Source organism: Lygodium microphyllum, chromosome 7 (genome assembly GCF_053477565.2).
Source record: "Lygodium microphyllum isolate KBCC chromosome 7, Lygodium_microphyllum_v1.1.10, whole genome shotgun sequence".
Lineage (NCBI taxonomy): Eukaryota > Viridiplantae > Streptophyta > Polypodiopsida > Schizaeales > Lygodiaceae > Lygodium > Lygodium microphyllum.
In genome coordinates this window covers 81687154-81694739 of record NC_141141.1, presented here as the reverse complement: position 1 = coordinate 81694739, position 7586 = coordinate 81687154, and positions in this window count along the sequence as shown.

Below are 7586 nucleotides of genomic sequence, written 5' to 3'. Positions count from 1 at the left end.
ACAAGTCCACGTTTTTACTAATTTTGATTCCATGCAAAACTATTGCATTAATCACGATAACTTCATGGATTAGAAAGCATCTATGCATGCTCAAAATAACCTAGTAAAGTTAAATTCAACTGGTAATAAATCGACTATTTGAACAATTATTAGAATTAGTTCATGACATGAAATTGGGTCAAGGGTATTTTCCATATAAAGAAATTGTCTATCCATTTAACGTCCTTAATAGTATGTTGCCATGTCGTACGTTTCAAAGTGATGGCCTAGAACACCTATTGCCTATCATTATAAGGTTGAAATTATTAAAGTGCACCTTTGACTAGGCATGGAAAGATTAATTGCATGTCGCATTTTTAGACAAATCTTCTTTGTAATGATTCATTAGGGAAAGTCATTAACCCCGTAGGAAATAGAAGAGCGCAAAAATGATTCTAGGAACTTGCGTGTGGCATGTGATTGTAAATTGGAATAGGTTAACTCTAGTTTTTTTGGCATGAAATTTCCTTTAGTTCAAAAGTTAACATCTCTAGGAATGGTTCGTCCTTGTTGTCGCAAGACAAGTAGATCAAATTATCTAAATCACCTAACCCGCAAGGGATTCGCATAGGATGGTTCAATCGATACAATAAATAACCCAAGTGCTAACTAGGGTTTAGCATGTTAAGGACTCGGCCTAGTTTCGCACTTGTTGCCAATTCGAAACCCTCATAACCAAAGGTCCTACCCACATTCACAAAATGTAAGGAAAATTGAACGCTCATGCAAGAAACGATCTAGGCTTTCCACCCTAAGGATCATTCATTCAAATGCTAAAACTCGGATTGAGTAGTCATCCTGTTATATCACCTTTCTTGGGAAAATTTGCCAAGTTAAGGGAGGTTGCTTGGAAGCAAAGGATCAATCAATAATTTGGAGGGACACGGTCGCCAATATTTACTGTTAATAAAACCTAAGGTATTGGTTAAGTTGGGTTAACATGGTATGGCCCTAACCCAAGAACAAAAGGATGAACAAACAAGCCCTTGGGGATCTTGCCAAGTCACAATTGATCTCGGATCGAATGCTGGATGCATTTGGAGAGAAGATTCACTCCTTAGTAGTTGGCCAAATAAACAACCACTGGAAATGATTGTGCTTGTAACAGTTTGGGAGCACTGTTTGCATTGTTTGCTCAAGGAACTAAAGGATGGAAAGATATTTAATGCTTCAGGTTGAAGGCCTGAAGGGAGATGCAGCTTCACTTACCCTCGACTGTCTGCCTGACCCTAACCAAGGGGGTTGTTAGCCACACCCAGAACGGTGACCAAACCCGCTGCGTGAGGTCTCTTCGTTGAGCACTACTTTGAGCAGGAGGATGGTTGGGTGCCAAGGGGGGCTCTAGCCGTAAATCCCTTGCCTTCCGGGCCCTTCACAAGAGGCCAACGTGACTCGGGATTGGATCTCGAGGCCTCATACTAGTCTACGGGCGGAATCTTGGATTAGTAATCCCTATGGATTGCTGGATAGCCCTCGGGCAGATTATGGGTAGCCTTCGGGCAGATTATGGAATAGCCTACATGCTAGGATTTATGGATGTATTCCAAAGATAAATAAGATAACTTGTTGAAAAGAAACTTATTTGAGATTGTTTTTCGATGTCAAGTGCTAAGATTACGTGAACCAGTGTCTAATTAGCTAATTAATGAAGCTATTTGATGCGTGTCCAACTAAATGTGGTAGCTAATTAGACAACTAAAGCAACCTTAAGGAAAGTGCGGTGGATATGGCCATGGGTCTGTCCTACGGATGGGTGGTCCCGGCTGGCCCGGAACTTTTCTCAATTGAAATGGATAACAAGGAGCTCTTCACAAAGGAAAAGAACAGCAAGGGCGCTGACCTAGAGTTTAGGTTACAAAAATCCCGATTTATGCTGTTGTAGGGGAAGGGAATGGGACTATGCCCTATGGGCAGAGAGGGCGAGCCTTGCATCCCTCTCGTTTTCCATTCTCCTTGAACCAAGTGCAGCATGAATCCGCTTCGTCCCTGGCATTTCTGTGTAAAGTAGTTTACTTGGGGTTTGACGCTAGCTGCCGTTTAGGAAAATGACCATTAGGAGAAACCCTAATTTAGGTCGATCCTAAGTGGGAACGGCCAAAATACTTCCTCTACATTGCAGATGTGGGAAGCCCTAGATCGCAAACCCCGTAACATTCCATGGGAGTGCCAGGCGAAGCTTTCTAGGCTCTCTTTCCGATGGACTGCTAAGACGTGTCCTGAAAGGGGACAGGTGGACACGTTACAGAATATGTATTGACTAAAGAAATCTAAATAAGATTTCAGTGAAGAATAGGTATCCATTTTCTAGAGCTGATATTTTTCTTGATGAGTTCAAGGGGGCCAGATTCTCTACCAAGACTAACTTGAGGTTTGAATATCATCAAATCTATATGCGAGAGGGTGATGAAGTTAGATTTGCATTTAGGATTGAATATGGATTATACAATTTTTTAGTGATACCATTTGGACTTACTAATACTCCCAGGGGGTGCACCTATGAAAAGTCATTTATATAACGTGCATTCAAAGGTATTAAGAAATACCCTTTCTTTACATGCTATAAGACCATAAAATGATCCCTTTTACTTTACTAAACTTATGAGTTTTTAAAAAAATTGTAGTTTAAATATTCCTTTTGTAAATGTATAATCCTATAAAAATTATTAAATAAAATACTCATTCTTTTGGTTTCACATGGTATCTTACATGTTCTATAAGGTGGACTCCTTGGGCTAATGCTCTAGCTATCTTCTAAAGCCTAATCAATAAGATTTTGCAGCCTTTCCTTTTCTAGTTTGTCCAATCTTCTTTGATGATATATTGATCTTTGGTAAGACTCTACAAGACCATTTATCACACATGAGTAAGGTTTTTTAATCTATTGAGGCATCACATACTCTTTACTAAGGAGTAGAAGTGCTCTTTCATGCAGACTAAGGTGGAGTACTTGGGCCATATTGTTAGTAAAAAAGGGGATACACATTGATCCTAAGAAGGTGTAGTGTGTTAGAGATTGGCCAACACCTACTACCACTACTTTACTTAGAGGTTTCTTAGTCTATCATTGTTCTATTTTGCAGATTCATTAAGCATTTATGTGGCTATAGTAGCAGCTCCTTTGAGTAACAAATTGAAGAAGGATGCTTTCTTTTGGGATGCACTGGTAGATAAGAACTTCAACCACTTGAAGGAACTAGTCACTTTTGCTCGTATTGTAGTATGCGTGGATTTCTCTAGAGAGCTTACCATATAATGTGATTGATGGGACCTAAAATGGGCCAGCATTGGCTATAGCGCTAGCCGGACCTCATGCATACAACAGACAACCCCCACTACAAGGCCTCGCGGGCCAAGAACGTCTAAGACTTACTTTGCACTGAATGCTTATAACGATTTTGCGTTTGTATCCAATATGTAGTCCAACGTTCACCTTTCCTTCTCCCCAGAGGGAGATCCCATAACATATAGGCATAATGCCTCGTAATACACACATAGGGAAGCACCTCTCGGCTGATTGTCGCGGCTCCACTGTGACTCTCCTACAACCCAAGGATTAGCCCCAAGATGCGTCGCTAACACATAAAACATTCGTACAAACTCCACTCTTTCATAATTCAGCGTTCCAGGAGATTTTGATTTACCTCACAAAACTCTTTCCAACGGAAACACCTGTCTAACCTACACCTTAGGTTTCCTGTCCTCTCAGCATTGATCAAAGTTTATCAAACAAGTGCAATGTATTCTAGGAGATACCACATGGCATGCTTAAAATGAGGTGTATGATAATTTTGCACAAGCATTTTATGATTAAAAATAGCCATGTGAGGTGCGAAAAACAGCCCTTTCATGAATTTTAGTCTAACCGTTACTACGTGTGCTGCGCTGCTTTAGGGACTAGCACTAGAACTTTTGTGCTGCTAGTCACCTATATTTAATTATGAAACAATCTCTAAATGCTATGAACAAAGAGGGAAACTAGAATTTTCATCTTTTTAGCAATTAGATTATCGTACAAACTTCCTTCCCCCGTCACTGTTTAGGTGTTGCTGCAGTGCATAGGCACAAATGGTTGTTTTGTATCATTTTTGTATGTAAAAAGTGATAAATAGAGACTATAACTATATAGGACGAGGCCAAACTGAGGCTTAACCTCATGCTTTAACCTTGCAAAACATTCACACATATAAATCTTATTTTTTCATTTTTTAAAGCATAAAAAAGCCAAATTTTTACATTTTTTGCTATTGTTATCTATTTATTATTCATGAAAAATAGGTATTTTATGATTTAATTGTATTGTCTCATTATTTTGACTGAGAATTAACATTTTCTCTGATTTTATCCCATTTTCATCCCTTTTCTCCAACTCAAAACCCAAAAAGACCACTAATTTTCACTAAAAATGACATTTTATGGATTTTAAAGAATTAATAACGACTCTAAATCATTACGACTTCTATGTTTCTGTATTTCCAACCCTCAACCATGATGTAAACAAGGTTCAAATAAAATTTCATTGCATATGAACAACATTTGGACCATGAACCAAGAAAAACAATCAAATTTCTTCATAAAATTGAAGCATATTGTGTGTCTTGCATGTTGCGGGTTTTTTAATCATTATTGTGAGCAGTCCACAGGCCCACCAAAAACCATTCTTCATTGTTGAACCTCTTTCCTCAGCCTCCTCTTTATCTTGAAGCAATCCGATGACAGCTGGACAAGCATTCTTCAGCCCCTCCTCTTCTTGAATTCTTGCACATGAATAGCCTCTATGCAGGAGAGAGAGGGACGAGAGAGAAAGACTGGTTTTTATTCTCTTCACTTAGTGCATAATTCTTTGATTGGTTTCTGGCGATGGAGGGCAAAGGATAGAAGCATTCCAGGCCCAGGAGGGTTCCTCTTGATTCTTCTGATGAGAAATCCATCATCATGGGAGAAAAGAAGGGGCAAAAAACTAACGCCTCCTCCCCCCCCTTCCCCGCCCCTCCCAATCATTTCAAATCGTGAGGATTTTCTTACCTTAAGCTCTTTAACTAGAGATTGAAGCTAAATACCCAACTTATCTAGTTCATGTTTTTGCATTCACACTCTTGGTCAAGTGGTTTTTTCAAATTTGAGGAGGCAAACGACATCGGAATCGAGATCCATCTGGACGGGTCGCTCCATGACATCGAAATCTACAGAGCTAGGCCCCATCACGCTCTTCTCGACTTTTGGATCCAATAGCTATTTCACAATACCAAACCTTGCGGGGATTAAATGGGAGATCAAATGACCTCGGAACGGAGATCTGAGACTTGCGTTGGATTCCTAATGTCATTTTATATCTAGGAAAACTCCAACTCAACCATCTGCCATGTTTTGATTTCCATGAAAATAAGCACTAGCGCCTTCAGGACTTGCCGCTTAAAAATGTACTAATTGCCACCGCCACCTTTGACGAAGTCTATTTTTCCCTTGATATTCGTAAATTTTTGGCTATTTTTAAGTACTTCTCGGCATAAAAAATTATCTATCATTGGCAACCACGGGAGAGGCGACTTAGCCCGTCAAATCCCACGAATAGATCTGCATAGAAACAACAAAAAGGAGCATCAAGGTGATACAAAATAGATACACAACCAAACGCATCACAGTTCATATACTATCCCCTTACAAAACCAAGGCATGAAATCCACGAGGAGTAGGCCTAGCATAATCTGTCTTAAAGTCAGCCAGTCGATAACGAACTGCTCCAACACAGTTAAGCTAAAAAGAACTATCAAAGAGGTCTCCCTAAGTGGTGATCTAAACTACCTACCTAACTAAGGAACTGACAATGCCTTGCAGGAGGCAATGACTACTCAAACCTCCCCCAAACATATATAGCCTAAACCTGGGACTTCATGCCTTGATTTTCGGTCCCCAAGAAATAAAATCCTCACCCGCACATATATCATGAATTGCTTAAGGGAAAAACTCAAAAAGGGAATGAAACCACATGGAATGGCCACAATAAGCTTCTTCACAGCAAAGGCTCCCTCTAGCAACTTCATCAACTTGTTTGATGCAATCACTAAAACAACAAAGCATTTAAACATACCTGCACCAAATAGAGATAGGGCCCTCTTAGCCTAAAGAAATAGCACATTTCACTGCAAACTAAGAGGCCCTCTTGGCCTAAAGAGATAGATTATTAAAACTTGCAAACAACTAGCTCTGTTGGCCTAAAGAAATCAAACGTTAACTACTTAAAGCAATCGGCCCTCTTGGCCTAATGGAATCAAACAAAACAACTCATAGAGATCCCTCCTTGCAAAAGGCTGATATATGTAAATACGTTCCATTCCAAGGGGAAACATAGGGCTCTTAGCCCTAAACTAAATGCATCAAATTATGGCCCATACCTCCTGCATATATAGCAAGAGGCGTATGCATAACATGTCGTTGGATCAACCTATGGGTCCAAGATAACAATGGTAGATGGGTCTCGGCTACTCTTCTCATTACCCATATCAACCATCGTATGCCATATAATGCATGGTTTGATAACATCCCCCACATCCCCCACAAGCAACCACGTCCTGTCTCATTATCAATAACAGCATTCTGACTAGAACCACAATTGAAAAAGAGGTCCTCTTCATAAGAAAAATTAGCTAAGGAATCTGCAAATTGATTCCAATAACATGGAATCAGCTGAAGAGAGATGCTCTCAAATTCATTAAGTAGGGTTATAGCAGTTCGATGATACATACGAAGGAGAGGATTCCGGACTGTGTATGTCCCATTGAGCTGATTTAAGATCATCTGGGAATCCCCTTTTATTAACAACCACCTAATGCCACCTCCCTTGGCAATATTCAATCCCATAATCAAGGATTTATACTCCGCCATGTTGTTAGTAAATCCTAACCCGAGATAAGCAGCTAATTTCATTATAACTCTACGTCGGGGATCTCAGATAACTACTCCAACACTTCCTTTTCTATTAAGGCCCCTAGACACTCCATCAAAGTATAATGTATATATCCTTAATGGGTTTACACAGCCAGCCATCAAGAACTCCCCTATTCGTAACTATGATAGTCAAAGTTTAACATATTTAGAGGATGAACTAACGGCTCCATCGCACCTTTTTCATTAAACTCAACAGGGATGTGACGAACGAAATTTGGTATGACAGCCTCTATACTATACCAAACTCCCTTCTGCCACAAAGTGAATGAAGTAAGGGCACCACCTAGTCATGGAAGAGCGGACTAGGACGCTGTGCAAGAGGGAGAGGAGCTTGTGAGGGAGAAGAGAGGGAAACTAAGAGAGAGAGAGAGAGAGAGAGAGAGAGAGAGAGAGAGAGAACTACAAAAAAAAGATGAATCAATCAACTTAAGAGATGGAGAACCCTCGAGACATAACCAATATACACAATATGGACACCAATAGCATGGGCTTATTACACTGTAAAGCATGCATAAGCTATAGTAAGGGAATGAACTGCATAAGCTCATGAGAGAGAATGGGGAAGGCTCAATAGGTCTGAAGAAGGCCTCTTGGCTCTCTCTTTT